Source organism: Corvus kubaryi, unplaced genomic scaffold (assembly GCF_017639235.1).
Source record: "Corvus kubaryi isolate FWS band 111438036 unplaced genomic scaffold, C.kubaryi_AGA036_p1.0 37357, whole genome shotgun sequence".
Lineage (NCBI taxonomy): Eukaryota > Metazoa > Chordata > Aves > Passeriformes > Corvidae > Corvus > Corvus kubaryi.
In genome coordinates this window covers 12471246-12489543 of record NW_024581117.1, presented here as the reverse complement: position 1 = coordinate 12489543, position 18298 = coordinate 12471246, and the positions used below count along the sequence as shown (strand labels likewise).

Here is an 18298-nt window from a genome sequence, read left to right as displayed (position 1 = left end):
AACTCATAAACCCACCATGAGTCACAAGAAGTTTCTACCATTAAGTTCCCCATTTTTCTGATATATTTCAGAGTGGAAATAGTTAGAAGTTGCATTACACATTACATACCTTGTAGCCTTGTAGTCCCTGTAAAGATAATTACCAGTTGAAATTCAATGGGAAATGAATCAACATATTTTTTATTACTTCCTAAGAAAGGACAGTATGTGTTGATACATATTTAAAGCTATTTAGCATTTTTAGTAAAGATTGTACCTTTTCAAAGAGTATTGAAATGAGTCCTTCCCACCTTTTGGTGGTCTTTATGTGCCAGGCATTGTGAAGGGTGCTGAAAGTGTGACTGTGCTGACAGGTTTTCATTGCCTCTGCTCATGAGAACTCCATACTGCTCATAAAAAATGCTTCACCTCCGGGGCTGGCAATTTGGCACTTCTAGCTAGTTATTTTCAAATGGGCTTTTAATGCAAATAGACTGGGTTTGATTGAATTCAAGTATAAAAAAATCAGGAAAAGCTTCAAACCCCAAAATGTTCCGTAAGAAGATACTGAAATAGCTGGATTTAAGGGACATACTTTAAGAAGCCAGCCTTTCTCCTCTCCCTGGTTCCTCAGTGGGGAGAAAGAGCTTTATCAGAAGTGATACTCTGAGGGCCTGGTTACAGGTCCTGCTCTGAGCTACCCTCCAGGAGAATTCCTTTCTTTGCTTTAGCTGCATGGATATAAGTCTTTTCACAGAAGCTACCTTCTGGCACTGTAAATCCAAGGCAGCAGGAATACCTCCCAAGGGTGGTGAATAAAGTTGGGCAGATAGGCTCGCTTGCCTGAAAATAAAGAAAAAAATGAATGTCCACATCTGCTTCTGACTTGCACCTGGGCTTAAAGGGATGCCATGTGAAAGTAACCAGTGGTGTTATATGTAGTGCATTTTAGAAGCCTTCTCTAAAATCGTGCAGATTGTGAGTTACATTAAAACAAACACACATGGAGGTTTGTGTGAACTTTGTTATAGATACCAAAATGAGAAAATAGAGCTGGCATCCTTATTTTGCTCCATATGGTGCATTCCATGTGACCTTTCATTTTGGACATTTGCAAAAAACGAGTAGATTTGTTGGAAGTTTTTCCACCTGTGCAGCACGCAGAAATGTAGAGTGTGTTCTCTCTTGAGAAGGCTGGGCTAAAGATGACCAGTCTCAAAATTCACCTTAGGCCCCTGATGCTAACACCAGTTAGGGATCAGACAGGGGTTGTATTTGAAGGCAGAAGAGCTTGTGTGTGAGCAGGAAATGTGCACCTTATAGGAATACCTAAATGAGTCTCGTATAGAAGGTGGCAGGATAAGCATTGCCCTATTTATCTCCTGGAATTAATATCTTTTTCCCAGCTTAGTGGCTACTACAATTTTAATTTCCACTCAGCAGCAGACTTCTCTAGTGTCTGTCTCTAAAGCGTGAAGGGAAGCTTGTGTCCTGCTGCAAGGAGCAGCATGGGACTAAAGTAGATAAGTGTTGTCATGGAAAAGATGGTCTTGTGACTCTTGATGTGTAGATAGAAAATGGCTGTAATTTGGAGATGTTTTATCCTGGACAGTGGCTGCTGCCATTGTCCAGTAAGTGCTGAGTCAAGTGCTGTAGGTTGTCCAGCAAGTGCTGCTCATGATTGCTGCCAGGGTTTGGGAGTGCAATCCAATCAATGCTGCGCTTCCAGCTCAGCACTTTCAGCCAGCTTCTCTTAGGGTCAGTTTTGTGATGGCCAAAGCATCGAGCCTCAGTGGCAGAAAAGCAGGTTTGACAACTTCCTCTGCTCCTGTCTCAGTAGGAGATTAACTGGTGGCCCGGTGCCCTGTTCCTGTAGCTCTGGCTTCTCAGCTGGATGAATGCTGATTCCTGGTAATCCTTGGTGAGCCTGCTGGGAGTGCAGGTTAGTCCTTGGCTCTCGAGGAGAATTTAAGATTTTCCTCAAGTACAGGGAGTCAAATCCATTGGCCATGACTGAAGCCAACTGTTTGGGATAATCCATTAATGTAAAACCAGTCAGCCCCACATCCCAGGGAGGAGTTCCTGAGTTGCTGCCCATGCTAACATGTATCTCCTATAATGGGCGTCGTTTCAGTAAAAAGGCAGAGAAACCCTTTGGCTAACTGCTGTATGAAATTAAGGGGCAGATAAACCCCTTTCTTGTAGAGCAGCTATGAAGGATCTCTGTGTTGTAAATTATGACTTAACGTTTCGGTGAAAGAAAGAAACATTTATTGCTTTTTTATTTGTCAGCCTTGCAGATTCAGCCCAGCTGTAGATGAGTGAGCTGGAGTCTGCTTGCAGGTAGCTCCCAGGATCGTTAACTATTTGTGCTCTTCACTGAGAATCATTAACTATTTCTTTGTCTTTACTGTTGCTGAGACTGCACAGACTCAGAGTCTCAGAAAACTCCAAGAGTTTTCAGGGCTGGCAATTAGGAAAAACATCTTTTCTTTGCTTCTAAATCGAGCAAGGTTGATTTGGAAGGCAGGGAAATAAACACATCCCTGATTTTTCACAAGGTCATCCTAGAGAGTCTAATCATATTTTAATTTGGAGCAGTGCCCTTTGGAGGGTGGCAGGCAGCACTTTATGGTACAGTAAAGGGTGATTCCCTTTCATCAATGGCTTTGACTTTAAAAAAAAAAAAAATCAATGAAGGAATGCTTTCATGAAGTCAAGACATGAAAGAAAAGTAAATAGTAGAAGTTCTCCACACCAATAATCTGTATTACTTTCCCTTTCAGAGTAAGGAAGAATGCCTGTAGAAGTAGCATTTGCTCTCACTCACAGGTGTTGTGTTGCTGAATGGAATGAGAGCAGCTTTCTGAAAGTCTGTGTTTTGTTCCAGGGTGCTAAACAGGTTGGCAAAGGATAAATCAATGACAAGTTCTCCTATACAACTTGCATAAATGTATCCAGCACTTATGCATTTTATCTGTAATTGTAATGGATTGCATTACTGGTGAATTAAAGCTTGGCCTCTGCCAAGATTTCAGTGGTGACTTTGGCTCTCAGAGTACCAAGGAGACCAGTGGAAGCAGGAAATCAAACTCAGATGTAGTCTGTTACTGAAAACAGTGCAAAGCTGAAGAGGAACAAGGAGCAGATGCACACTGGCAATCCTATTGTAAAAGGTATATTCCAGAGATCTCCTGCTAGTTAGAATCAGAATATGAATGTCTCACAAAATGCCATGTCTCCTTTGGATAAAGCTGGGGATAAGCAGCTAATTTTTAAAATCTTAACATGCTGAAAAGGAGGTGTAAGGAAGGTAAGAGATTTGCTGATAGACTTCAGCTTTGTCCTGCAGACAGTGTGGTACTTGAATTTTTTAGGGTAAAGTACAGCAGTTTTTGTTTTCAGAGTCGTCTAATAATTTGTTTCCTTTAGCTCAGAGTGCCAATTCTGAGTGCTCTGGTGGAGCCTGTCCTCAAAGCACTCGAAACGTGGTTCCCTTATAAGGCATACATCTTTCCAACTCGCCTTATTTCCCATTTCTGCTAGTAAGGAAAATGAGCTCTGTCTGCTTATCAGTCCTCACCCCCAAGTTCTCAGCAGATCCGTGAGCCAGGTGTAGTGATTTGGTGTCATCTCTTTCCTTACAGTGGGAGACTGCTTTCTTTAAGCTTTCTTGAAGTCTTAATCCAGGAGAAGCAGCAGAAGCTCAATTGCTCCAGTTCTTTTTAATGACAGGAGATGTTTTACCTGGGATAGTTGCTCAGATGATGTCCAGGTGGGGTTGGCCACGTCATGTGCTTATCTTAATGAGCCTGAAGCATCCATCAGAGCAAGCAGCTCTCAATTCTGAGCCAGCACTGGCTGATGGAGCAGGGAAGGCTCTTCTCAGTTTCCATGTGTGCACACACTGGAGCACTCAGTGCTGAGCTGCACAGCAATTACCTGCCTGTTGCCATTAAAATTCCTGCTGGGCTGCTGTCACACATGGACAGGACTCTCAAACAAGGCTTTTTTCCTTCTCTGTGTTGCCAGCCTTATGCTCTCATCAGGCAGTCTCTTCTGACAGTGAAAGGGTTTCAAAAGAGTTTTCATCTCCAACTTCTGATGGAATAGGGAGAGAACTGTACGTGTGAAAATCCATATGAACAACTGGCACCACTGGAGGAAACTAATACGTGGGAAATTAGGAGCCTTTGAGAAAGAGAACAATTGGCTTACAGCATAGTATTGCAAAGAAATGTGTTTTTCAATAAATATAAGGACTTCTATTATGTTGCAGAGCATTTCTGTCTGTCCTGGATGGTGCCAATGGTGTTCTGTTCTCCTGTGCTTGTCATCTGAACACAGCACTGACCTCACTCTGACATTTTGCTTATCATCAGGGCATGCTCAGAGTTTTGTTTCAAAAGGGGATGGGAGTTGCAGGTCTTTACAGCAAAGCATTTTGACTCAGAGGCAGCAGGTGTAATGCCTCTCCGCTGGAGATATAAGACTTCCCTTTTTTTTTAATTTCAGTTGTGATTTTTCATGGGGTTTGTCTCTGTTTTATTATCCCACACCTTTGATTTGGTAATAGAGACAATTAGCACATAGCATTAAAAACTGTTAAAGCATTAATGTATTTACCTTCTTTGCCAATTTTTTTTCACAGTCAAACAGATGGGCCATCTGTGTAAGGAAAAGAAATGGCTAGGGTTAAACCATGGAATCACAATTTTGAATGAGTTTTGACTGACTTTCAAAGCCATTCAAGTCCTTTTATGTCTTTGCAGGCATTTTCTGTGGTGGACGTCTTCAGTGAGTGTATTCTTTTTGAAGTTATCAAGCATTCTGATTGTCAGATGTCTTTCCTGAAATGCCTGGTAAGTATTTCTGTAGATCTGTGGGTTTTTTCACAGTGTCCTAGACCTTGGATGCCTTTCCTTATGTAAAGCAATCTGAAGCACTGATCCTGAAGGAACAATCTATATAGTTTAATGGATTTCCTGAGTACCTACATGGTGTTCAATTATAGATTAGCATTAGCTGATGGACATGTTGAAGTGTTATGTTGTGATTTGGGCAGTTTTGTGTGGTTCTGTATTTCCCCCTGCCAATAGGAATACCAATAACAGTAATTTAAGAAGAAGAAAGTGAATATGTGTTTTCTAGAGAGCACATAAACATTTCTGGGTAATGAATTCCCCCAACATAAAAATAAATATTAAATTAGGACCCTGTCACTTAATATGAGTGCAGACTTTGATGTCATAATTTATTCATTTCTTGGCTCACAGTTCAAGTCACTTAAAGTATCACTGATGGACTTTCTGCTAGAGCTTCTGACTTTTGCCCTTCCTCCTGTTTGCTCTGAGCTCCTGTCTGGGCTGATACCAGCAGAGATGTTCCCTTGGCACAGGTGTGAAGGTTTTTCAAGAACGCTCTTGATTGCCAAGTTTTTATCTTGTTCCTTTGCTGCAGTACCTTTATTTTCACTATGGGATAACAGTCCAGGCTGCCCAGCCCACTGGTAGGTGCAGCTGGTGCTGTGTGATCCTTTCCCTGCTCACTGTCAGAACAGGGCCTGTGAAGCTGTAGAGTGTTCTGGTTCCTCAGACACACTGGAAAATCCCAGTGATGTAAAACCACTTTTCCTCTGATCTCTAGTTGGAGTAATAGCTGAAGTCTTTGAATTTTCTTGGATTGATCTTCTCATTAGCCTTAATTTTCTCTTCATTACATTGGTCAAGAGGATTGATCTTCCTTCAAGCAATGTCTCTGTGATATTGTTCCTCTGCATGAATGTGCAGCAGTGCATGTTCATCGAGTGCTATACAATTTCTGCATTCTACATATGGATTATAAATAATTGTGCTGCTGTTCTGTGCACTTGCAGAGGTTTAAATGGGAACGATTATGAGCTGCGGATTTTAAAAATTTATGTATAAAAACACTTAGTGAGGGAAACTTGGATGGGTAGCTGTATGAAAATCTACCTTTTGCCCATAATTTGTGGAAAGACAGTAGTGATCATATTATCATGCACATATAACACCCAATGACTTTGTCTGCAGCTCAGCACTTCTCAGTAATCAGCCCCATGTTTCATGATGATTATGCCTTTGAGGCTTTCTCATCTCAATTTTTCTCTAACTAATATAATCCAAACTATATTATCCTATTAGGAGGCTCATTTTTTAACTCCAACAAGCAGCATGCACCTGTCTGCTTACCATGAGGGAAGCAGTGGCAGTGTTCTCCCTCTATTGTTTCAGTGTTAAAGGAGATAATTTAGGCTGTAAACAGAGAAGATTGAGCTTGTTGAGTTAAAATGAGCACATTAATTCTTGAACAGAGCCATGTTTTATGTTTTTCCCCTTCATTACTCATTTTACATATCTTGGCTATCTCTGTGGTGGATGGGGAGAGAGGCTGCCTCAGACTACGATTTGGAGCATCTCTCTGAGGCCCCTGTTTGGAATAAACAGGCTGTGCACCAGCTGGGGAACACCGCCCCAGAGCTTGGTGGTGGCATCTCCACTTAGGCACGTCAGCTCCTCAGGGTAGAGTGGAGAGAGAGCAGTAAAGAGGAGCTGCTGTGATTTAAAAAGTGCTCCTACATTACAGTAAGTAATGAATTGCCAGTCAGGCACAATGCCAAGTTTGAGCTGATGGGAACTCTCATCACAAGTAGATATAAATGCAGCTGTGTTGTCAAAACTTGGAGGTGTCACACAGCCTTTTGAACAAGGAGTAGTGTGTTACAACAAAGCAGTTCTTTTTCTCTCCTTTCCCACCTCCAAGATTACATCCTTTCTATTCCTTCAGAGCCAGGCAGCTTGAAATACTCTGCACTATTTCCATCTACATCATAGCAAGTTAAACTTGCAAAGAGAAACAATGCTTGGGAGGTCAGAATTTAGACAATTGAAAAAGCTGAGAGACAAAAATGTTAATTTTAGCTAACATGATGTGCATCCCAGAGCAAACGTTGTTCAGGTTTTCACAGAAGGACTCTGAAAACAGGTCTTTTTCAGGTGTCTAAATAGCCCAGTGTCAGGTTGACAGATGACTTGCCAATCAACAGCATCATTTAATGAACTCCTATAGTGTCTGCATTTCTTCTTCATCTTTTTATGTGAATGGTTGAGCGATCCTGATCTTTGGGCTTTGGATGTTTCTGTTAAACAGAGCACAGGCTGCTCAGATAAACCTCTGACTGAGAGACTGAAACACCCCTGTTGAAAACTGTCTGCTTGCACTGGCTATCTGCTCTCTACCTCTGTGTATGAAAACTTAATGTAGAGATAGAGCTGGTGCCTGAGGCAAAGAACTTCTGAAACAGGTTTGGATGTTTTCACTTTGCAAATTGTTCACAGAAATCTTTAAATACCTTCTTGAACACCCTTGGAAGCATGGATGGTGTTTGAGTTTGTTCTGTGTATAATTTAAACACACATTTCAGCTGCAGCTTATAGCCAACATTATACTGTGTATTTGTTTGGTCAGCAGTGACCAGGTTTTTTAAAGATTTCATCCTTCACAAGCAGGACTACAACTTAAAAGGACTGATACTGTTTTCCCTGCTTGCTGAGGTGGAAAAGTTACAACCAGGCTGTTACCTTGTGAATTGGGCACCTGGTGCTGAGGGTTAACACCTGAGGATCTGTTTCTCTGCACAGTCTTAAGAAGTGGTCTTGAATTTTTTTCCCCCCTCCCCTTTCTCACAGGTCAGTGCCCCAGTGCTGTAGAGAAAGCTACCCTGGATTTTGCCTGTTGACCAAGTTTATTGCCTTGGCTTGATTTTACAAACCAGAGTTGTATGTCTGCAGCATCCTTCGTGTGACATTCCAGGGGGGTGTTGCTTGGGGCTTGAGAATAGTTGTGAGTCATCTAATGAGACTTCAGATAAAAATCTCCTGAGTGAAATAGTTGGTTTTGAAGTTTGTTGTTTTCTAATAGACTTCATCTTCCTTAAATTTACCTCTACACAGTGTCTAGTAAAAGTGTGTGTCCCACTGAAAGTTTCAAGCTAAGGTTAATGAGAGCCTCATAAAAACTTACACATCAGCTCCTGAACAGAAAATTTCACCTTCAGAGTCCAGGATCAAAAGCGCCATGGAAATCATTCCTCTGATGTCTCCATCAAAAAGACAGTATCATTAGTGCATTTTTCTAAGTGCTATTTCTCTCTAGTGTACATTACCATTAAAACTTCCAGTACTAAAATGTATATTACTTTCCTTTTGAAATGAGGTTTCCCTCAGCGCCATCCCTGGTTGCTTGAACTGTGAATGATTGGCTCTGCATGGAGCATTTTGTAACCCTCCTCATGGAGAGAGCCACATAAAAATAAGCATTACCATCAAGTCTGTTTTGCATACTGTAGCTTGCCGGAATTCCTGAGCCTGGAATTCACCATTCTGCTGACCCTGACTGCCCCAGCCTGCTCTGGGCAAGTTTTGTGACAGTTTAAACAAATGTAGTGTCAAAGGATTGCAAAGGTTGCAGTTGTTATTTCTGTTATGCAAGACAGAAGAGCAGGAAACTGCTATATAATATATACACTGTTATTAAAGCGCGTCCTTCTTTGAAGGACAATCACTTAAGGGCCTGTCCTTATGAAGTTATTAACTCATCATTTTCAGATTATTCTCTATGGATCCCTGTTGGTCTATTAGCTGCTTCTAAGAGATCTGAGAAAGGTAATTAAGAAAGGCAAGAATATTATTATTGTGCTGACATTGGGGGATCCAAAGGGAAATGCTTAAGGGTCTGCAAATCAGCAGAGAGGAAAAATAAACCCTGAAACCCACTGAATGAGAATTTCGAGGGAATACATGGGCATACCCTGTATTTTTCAGGTCATTCTAACATGAAATGTTTCATCTGCCTCAGCAGATTTCAAATTTTGTAATCCCATCATAGCTTGGAGGCATCTTAAGGGTAGATGTTGTAAAAGGTCATATTAACTTGTATATTCCTGGCAGAAAATAACACTGAATGACTGAAATACTGGCCTGGTAACTTATATAGGCTTTTGTGAATAATGAAAACTGTTTTTTTTAGTAATGCTCTTTATAACTGTTCTGCAAAGCACAGGCATCTCAACAAGGTGCCTGGTATGTCAGTGGTAAGGATGCATAAGGGGAAGAAAGAAACAGTGTCATATGCCCATCTGACATAAATCTGCTCTTCTTTGGTGGGGCTTTGTAGTGAAGTGTACAGATATACTCCAGCAGGATTTAAGCAGGCAGACTGGAGATTTTTGATTTCTGTTTGTGTGTTGAGAATGTCTGTAAAGAACAGGTCTTACAGAGACTTTGGTTACATCATGTACTGAAGCAGGAAAGTATCAAATTGCTGACCTTGGTTGTGATCCGTGGTGTTGTCTGCCTAACCCAGAGCAGGTTAGGTGTGGTGGTTTGTAGCTCTGGCAGTGGGATTCCCAGTGATTCCTGAGAACAGTCTTGTTATTTCTATGGGTAATTTCATGAGGGTCTGCAGTTGGTGTATCCTGTGGGCATTCCTGTGTGTAGGTGGAAACAGCATGGCTGTGGTTGCTCCCTGTTCTGCACTGCTCATGTTAATGAGTGGCAGAAATGGTCTGGACTTCTCCCAGTCAGCATCAGTCTGGGCTCCTCTGTGGCCTTGGGAAAAAGGTAGATGGAAGTACAGCACACACAGGAGCCATCTGTTTCCAGATTTATAAAAGACTCCCTCCCGCCAAATTTAAACTCCTTGTGTTCTAGGGAGGCTGAGCAGTTTGTGTAGCCCCTCAGTGTGCTTTGCTGGCACAGCTGAACCCTCCTCAGCTTTGTCCTCTCTGTGTTTGCTGTTCTGCACAGGGCACATTTACCAAGAAGCTCAGCTGGGGCTGGGAGTAACTCCTCTGACTTGGAAAATGCCTCTGAATAAATTACCTACTGTGAAAGTACAATATATATTCTGCCCAAGAGCCAGAAAAGTGAGACAATAAAGGATATTCTTAGAACAGTTCTTAGGAACCTGGGTACTCCAAAGGGAAATGGGACTTCTGGAGGGTGTTACAGAGAATCCATGTTAGGAACCTGCCTCTCTTTTCAGTAACTGTACATGGAGGTATCAAACTGGGAATGTCTGAAGTTAAATGGTGTGAACACCTATCAGTGCGCAGCTTTCAGGGTGTTGAGCAGCACAGGGACACCTCTTTGGATAATTTTTGGATGATTATCATCTCTTCTTGTTCTCTTCTGAGAGCAAGAGCATTCCCAGGAGCTCAACGCTTCTTCCACTGCTCGGGCCATGTGAAAGGGCTGTAACATTTCATTTGTTTCCCTCTGTTGTTGTTACAACATTTGTGTAGCTGGATTCAAGCCTGTTTCAGTGCTGAATGCATATGTGTGTTTCTACTCAAAACCCAAGAAATGTTCTGAGGAATGCAAGCACTTGTGGTGAAATTTGTATCATTTTTATCCAGGAAACAAGATTAGATGTTCATAGGAGCATCTTTCGGCCCTGCAGCCAACAGATATGTAGGATTATCAACTCAACCCTGCAAATAAATAGTTCATTTTTTGAGACTGATACTGAAAACTCCAAATTAAGATGCTGAAAACAAGATCTTTATTTTGGGCTATTTAGAAGTCTGCCTCATAGAAAGCTGACTATTGCCAAATGTCACGGGAATGAGGGACTTAAACACGTCATTGAAGTGTGTGCTGCAAGTTCCTTCATGATGAAGTCTCAGATAAATTGGAAACATCTCAAACGTACATCTTGGGAAAGCCAAACAAATTTCAGATGAAAATGAATGGAAATTAATTCAGGGTGTAAACTTAAACCCAGCCTCTAGGGGCACAGTAATTGTGCCTTTTAGGAAATGGCCTCCTGCTCTTTGCATTTTAACTGTCTGTAATTACTTTTGTGGTTTGTTGGTCGTGGAAGAGCTTGACAAGCTGGGAATTGGCAGATTCAGTGTTGCCTTTATTTACAGTGCCTTTGCCAAGTTATTAAGTCAGCTATAGGAGGTTTTGTCCTGACAAAACTAATCCCTCAGTATGGCCAGACACCACATTTTCCTTTTAACTTCGTGGTACCATTCAAAACTATTTTGGCTGAGGTTTGGGTTGGCACGAATTGTAAGAAAACCACCAAAATCAGCATGGATAAACCAGGTTTTCTCTCCCCCATTCGTGTCATATTTTGTCTTCTCTCACAATGCAAAGCTGATTATGTCTCGGGCATTCTGTGGCCCTGGCTGACTGGAGTTGCTCCAGTGAGGGTATTCTGATAGTGCCAAAGGGACAGAGGGCAGGAAGTCGGTCCTGCAGGAGGCTTGGAGAAAGCCAGGTAGCCCCAGGAGCTGTCAGAGGCTGTTGGATTCTCTTGCCCCGTAAATGCTGCAGTGTTGCACCCTGACCACTCCGTGTGGTATGCCTGGCTCTGCCAGTGCTGCCTGGGAAGGAGGAGGAAGGGCAGATGCACAAAGTGCTGCTGACCTCCAGGATTGCTGAATGACCACGGTGGGGCAGAGATGGGCTTTGTGAAGTGCTATGGGGTACTTTGACACTAAGTGTGATACAAATGCTAATCGCTGCTATAATTCTTCCTTAAGAAATTGGGGCATGTTTTTATCATTTATTCTTCAGGTCTCAGTGTCCTTGTACAATTAGGCCCTGACCTCATCAGAATAACATTTGAATTGGTAACGAGCAAATATCCGACATCCTTACACTGGAATTTCCTCAATTTTATTGACCCTGGATACATTAAAAACCGGCATTAATGGTGATTCTCTGGCACCAGCAGAATCTAAAAGTGCTTTACACTTTCTGCAAAGTGACTTTTAAACTCTGGGATAAAACCTGTACAGGCTGCTGCAACTGTGCCTCTTGTCCTTTCTGCCACAGATCATAGAATCAGTTAAGCTTCAGACTGGGTCCAGGCTGAGTTAGGGAGAGGAGGAGCTTGCTGAAGAACTTTCCTGTCTTCAGGACTAAGCAGTCTTCATGAATTTCATACAGACCCAGTTCTGAAGCCTATCCAGGTCCCTCTGGATGGCATCCCTCCCCTCCAGTGTGTTGACCACACCTCACAGCTTTGGTCATCAACAAATCTGAGGGTGCACTGAGCACACTGTCCATGTCACCAACAAAGATATCAGTGCTCTGCTCCCAGTGCCAATCCATGTGGAATGGATTTATCACTGCTCTCCTCTTGGACTTTGAGTCATTGAGCAAAACTCCTGGAGTATGACCATCCAGCCAATTCCTTTTCCACACATCAAATCTGTGTGGGTGTGAATCAACACCTAGAGCCAATCTGGTTGAGCACCAAGCCCCAGGTGCAATGCAAAGAGCAGATTTATTTTGTTGCCTCACCAACAACACCAGGAGGCAGAGGCATACAGGGACACAGGATCTCTCAGGCTTAGTTTGTCCTAGCAAATACTAGTTTTCCCACACTGATACTCTTAGCATTCCCAGATGCGAGGTCACTTCCAGTGAAACTGTTCCCTCCTCGCCAAATCTTCAGGTTTTAATCCTTTTCTCCCAGCAATGTCTCTCTCTGTTTCAGACACAAAGACATCAAACAAGACAGTGTCAAATGCTTTGCACAAGCCCAAGTAGATGACATCAGTTGCTCTTCCCTTATCCACTAACACGATAACTCTGTCACAGTTTGCCATCCAATTTGTCAGGCACCACTTGCCCTTAGTGAAGCCATGGTGGCTGTCACCAGTTACATTCCCATTACGTTCCCATTACCACTGACGTGCCGTAGCATGATCTTGCTGGGCACCAAGGTGAGACTGTAGTCCCCCAGGTTTTCCTTTTTTCCCCTTTTTAAAAGTGGGGTTATATTTCCCCTTTTAAAGTCAGTAACTGTAAAACTGCCATGGCTTCTCAGATATGATGGATTGTGGCTTGGCCACATCCTCTGCCAGTTCCCTCAGGACCTGTAGATGCATCTCACCAGGTTCCAGAAGAGATTTCCATGATGCAGCTCCCATTAGCTTGGCTTGTATCTCAGTGGTAAACCAGTGTTTAAGAACAAATTCATTTTGATTGATATTTAAATAACCCACAGTTTTATCCCTGACTTGGGGATCTTGCACTCTGGGGTAGATTACTTCTGTGAATATTTGATCCTCATTTTCTCAGTGAAATAAAGCTTTGTTCATGCAGCTATGAAGCATTATTAGGTGGTAATCCCACACAGAGTGGTCTTCATTAGGGAGCACTGTTAATTACGAATGCTGGGCAATTTGCAGACCATCTATTCTGATGGTAATTATGATGTCGCTTGCACACCTGTGTCTTGAGAGTATTTTCCTCTCTAACAAGAGCTCATTCTTTTGACTCAGCAAGGAGCCTCTCCTGATTGTGGAAACAGCTCGTTTGTTGTCTCCATGGGCAGAGAATAAGAAGGGAAGGAAAATTTGGGAAACAGCCAGCAGCTGAAGCAGGCAGTGAGCCCTAAGTGACTGTGTGGGCCTACACAACAGAGGGAGCATGTCTTGAAATGTAATATGATTTAAAAATAGGGTTAGAACAGGCCTGTTTGCTGGTGTGCTTTTTGCTCAGTGCAACTCATGTTAATTAGAGCTTTAGCACAGCTTCCCAGTAAACAGCATTTTCCTTCAAAGAGAGAAAAACAAGGAGAGGGAAAATTCTGATGCTGGGAATAAGGTACTATGAATATGAATCAGGAACAATGGGTTTAGTTTAAACTGAACTGGAATTTATTGCAGCTTTATGTTTTTATAAAAAGGAAACCTGTGTGTCAGCTTCTAGTGGTGACAGGGATGCTGAGAGTTGGCATGTGAGGATAATGTGATAATACAGAGACACCAGGGAGCATGTTTACACAAAAATGCATCTCAGCCAGCCAGAAGGCCATGCTGTGATTTCAGTAAAGAGTTGTGACAGAAAATCAATAGCTTTGAGAAAGGCCCGTGGTAAGGCAACAGCATTATTGGTGCTTTCTGCATTCTGCTTCCCCCTTCCTTCCCTTCACAGAGACAGAGCTGCATGAACTCATGTTTGAGTTTTGTTAACTCTGTGCCTGTGTAGCTCAAGCAGCAAGGCAATTCAGGGAATACAAAGTATCTGCAAACCAGGTGGTGGGGATGGAGAATAGGGAGGGAAGGGTATGGCTGGGTATTGGTTTATTGACGGGCTCTGATTGCCTGGCAGGCAGGCTGGGGACTGCAATCTCCTGCTCAGTGCTTCCAGCACAGCTGTGTTCTGGTCTTTAGAAAAACTTCCCACTACCTCAGAGCAGCTTCACTCTGCTCTGTATTTTGATGTGTGGATCAACAGCAAGTCCCTTTTCCAGGTTTCCGTACGGGGCAGGGCGTTCTGGAAGGATGATCTGGCCATGTAGTCCCACGTTACAGAGTTTACATTAGGCACCAATGTCAAGTGAAGTTTTCTAGGATGCCTTTTTTTTTTTTTTCCTAGTTCTTCTCCAACTCCTTTTTCATCTAAAAAGGTAGAGTGCAAATTGTTAATGAAAAGTAGAGCTAAGAGTGGACTGCTCAGCATTAGCTGAGATGTAGTTTGTAATCATGTTATTGTATTTCAGTTTGTGATACTACCTCTGTATTTTGTCCAAAGGCATGCAGTACACTCAGAGGGGATGCTGACCTTTGGGCAAAAAATGTCCACCAGTAACATTCAAAGAGAGGAGACTTTTATTTAAATGCATGTAAGCCAGAACGTGACGTACAGGAAGTCTGCAGGAGAGGGGAAGTAAAAGGGATGAATCTGTTACCTGATTGGTGAATAGGGCATCGACAGGATTGAATCTTCTTTTCATTGAAGATGATACAATATCTCACTTGCAGATGATGTTATAAAGCCAGGAAATCTTTAAGATTTCATTATTCTTAAATATTTCCATGTGCTTGGGTATATAAGCATTTTTGGACTAGGAGACCATTTCCACGTTGGCACAGAGAGGTAATGTCGGCAATCCCATAGCATTAACTAATAATCTCCTTGGTTTCTTTTGCTAACTGATAATACTGAGAAATGTGTGGTTTTCCAGAATTAAACTGACACGGCAGCTAGGAGAAAGTGTGTTGTTTTTGCTGACACTTCTGATTGCTTCTTACCTCGTCCAAGAACTTGGTTCTTCCTCTATGGAAAACGATGAGAAACAGCCATAGACACAGGCTCATTAAAAAGAGATGATTCTAATTTGATTTTTTCCATGAAGCCTTCTTTTTGTCAGAGCTTAGTATTTCAATACCCCAGAGCATAAAAGATTATTCAAAGAGCTCCACAGTGAAAAACTCAGAGGAAGGAGGGGGCATTCTCTCGCATCTAGGAAAATCTTCCATAAGTAAATAGAACTTAATGACTGCTTTTTGCTAGTCTATGAACACTGAAGCTGAGGCAGGTATTTGTTAGCTGCAAAACGTACTTGTAAGCCAAAGTTTGTTAGGGTTTTGCCCTTAGTGCAGCTGAGCTGCATAAAACACATGAAGTACAAGAAAGTAAGAATATACTATGTATTTAATCACTGAGCTTTCAGGGGTGCTGGGGTTAGCTGGTATCTTAATCGCCCTCCAGTCATAGTTATACCATAGTGTGGGTCACAAATACTTGGAGAAGTGTTTGAGAGACAGAAACACCTTCACAGTACCCCCTACAAAAGGGTAGGGCTGGGCCTGTGTGACTATAAATTACTGATCAGTGCCACATTCAGGTTTGCTTGGGCACTAACTGAGCAACTTTTCCAGTCTCCTAAATGCTCTGAAGTGCCCCTGCATCCTAGCTGGGAGAATGGAGCCTGCTCGATTGACTGATCATTTCCTTCCTCAGCCTCCAGACATCATAACTCACTGCTCTTGAGCAGCAGTGGCATGAGGAAAATTAGAACTTGGGAATTATTGTAGCAGGGGAGAAGCACTGTGTGAAAAGTCTTCCTCAGAGATCCCATCACCACAGGCTGCATCACAGCTCAGGGGAATGCCAGCTATAGCAGCCATGAGAGCTTCCTTTGGGAAATGGAGAGCTGAGGATTAAATGCACGGAGAGGCAGCATACAAATCCTCGATTTAACTGTCATGGAAGCCTCAGGGCATTGGAGCATGGCATGCCAGCAGGGTTTAGAGGTCAGGAGGTACTGTGGTGGGACACTGCTCCCTGAGGATGCCCACAGTCCCCTTGAAGGTCCCTTGGGTTTGTTTCCCTGGTCTGTGCTTGTTCATTCATGTTCGTGGCTGAAAGCAGGGACAACTTCTACTGCATGAAATCAATCACAACTTCTGCAAGCTGTCCTAAAACTTAATGTTTTATTTCTTTTCTTATTTCTCCTCTTTCTGGATTCCTAAACGTTCCGTAATTCTTATCCTTGTCCCTGGTATCTTGCTGCTTCAGACTTTTAAAATAACTTGAAGTTAATATAGATGTATGAAGTTAATATATACCTAGGTTATGTTATGTTGTTATTGATTTAAATAATACACTCTTGTGCGTTTCAAGGCAAATGATTTCTAAACAAGGAATGCCAAGCTGAAATCTGAGGCTGGTTCTTTAATAACAGCCCAACACTTTTAGAATCAGTGGCAGTTCTGAAACACTTATATTTCTCAAAATAGAAAATGTATCAAAGTGGATTGTGCCCTTGGGGGAAAATTACTTTTGACAATTTGGTTTCTGCCAGCTCACCAGAAAGCTCTGCCAGTGAGCACTTTCTACAACAGCACTAAATAGCATGGGTAGGAGTTGCAAAATCTTGCACTAATTGGCTTGCCAAGGCCCCAGCTCACTCAGTACAGAAAACTTGCTTTCATTAGGTGAGCAGAGCACTTCATTAATACTTAAAAGGTGTGTGAGTTTGTTCAGAGACTGCAGGCTGGAAAGGAAAGGCTGTCATTTCTGTAGCTGCAGAGCTCCTGAAACCATCTGTGGGGTCTGAGGTAATGTACCTGCTGGCTGGATACCAGTACTGAGCTGCCAATGTCCTTCCTTTGTAGTGGTTACACAGACAGAAGGAGCTGTTGAAATTCCCCATCATTTGGGTTTTTTCACCTATATTGTGAAGGTGGAGGCAAAGCCACAGCACTACCATCCTTGCTGATTCTAAAAATAGAAGTGAAGGGGTGCAGGGGCATTGCAACAGCTTCTTTTGATGTGTCACCACGTTTGACTCCACATCCAGAGCAGGTCCGACACATCCAGGTGGATCTGCCCCAGCATGGCCCCACATCAGTGATGTACAGCCAGGGAGAGCCATGCATGGTAATCACTCTGGTTTTATTATGGATGTGAGGGTTTCCTAGGAGGTGGAATCTTCAGGTCGCTTATGCCAAGTTCATCACTTGCATAAGTTAACTGCTGAGCTGCAGTTTTCTGGAACTGTGCTGTCTTTGCTAATTTGATACTCTGCCTCTTAGTGGAAACATAGATTTCCTGTCAAAGTTGGCATTATATATTCAGCAGAACTCACCTTTCTTCTTGATGAGTCACAAATTCCTCTGTGCAAAACAATCTCTTCACGGATGTTGTCATCTTATGCTGTACATGGCACGTGTTGGGTGAAATATGTCTTAGGGAAACAAAAAAAATACAGTCTGCCCCATGTTTTATCAGTTTGAGGAAGACCCCAACCAGGAATGTACAGCCACCAGAAAATGGGGCTGTGCTGTTGGCCAGCTTGCCTACAGATTTTTGGTTGTACATGCAGGCACTATCTCATCTCAGACATCCTGATGTGCTGATGTTCAGGTGGAGGACCTGCAGCCACAGCCAAATGATCTAATTAGAGTCCCCTAACTGAATCCATCCTGGAAGCTTTGGCTTGACACTGAATTTGCATTATGGCAGTGAAAAATGTTGCTTAGAAATCTACACTGCAACGTCAAGTCTTTGAACTGCATTCCATTTACCAAGGGTCAGGCAGGGTCTGACTGCAGGAAATATCAGCCACTTGCTCACAAACAAGAATGGACTTACTGAAGCATATTAATTTACTGGTCTAAGGAATTCTCTCTCCCTCAGAGTTCAATGCTGTAGGTCTTTATCCATGCCTTGCAAAAGTTGTTAGATCTAATTGCAATATAATCTGCTTAAAATGAGCTTTACTTGAAGTCAAGCAGTCAAAAAATAATAAACAAAATAGTTTTTTATCAGAAAAATCCTGTTGTGTTTAAAAAAGCCAACTGTCAGGAGCTGGCAGCTTTCAAAGAATTTTTCAAACAAACTGTTTGGAATGCTAACTGACCTAACTAGAGCTTTCTCATTTCTGTGATTTCTTCCTTTTTTCTTTTCCATTTCTGAAATATTTCATTTTGATTCATTATATTTTACAATAAAATGAAATTTGAGATGGCAGATTTTCATAT

General features: G+C 42.3%; 1 long non-coding RNA gene across 1 annotated transcript in view; it reads left to right on the top strand.

Annotated features, from left to right (window-relative positions):
• The window catches only part of LOC121667244, a 99656-nt gene that overhangs the window by 32182 nt on the left and 49176 nt on the right, over positions 1–18298 (top strand). The window contains exon 2 of the long non-coding RNA XR_006016980.1: positions 4752–4841. This is a non-coding gene — a long non-coding RNA (uncharacterized LOC121667244). The remainder of the gene's footprint in view (positions 1–4751; positions 4842–18298) is intronic.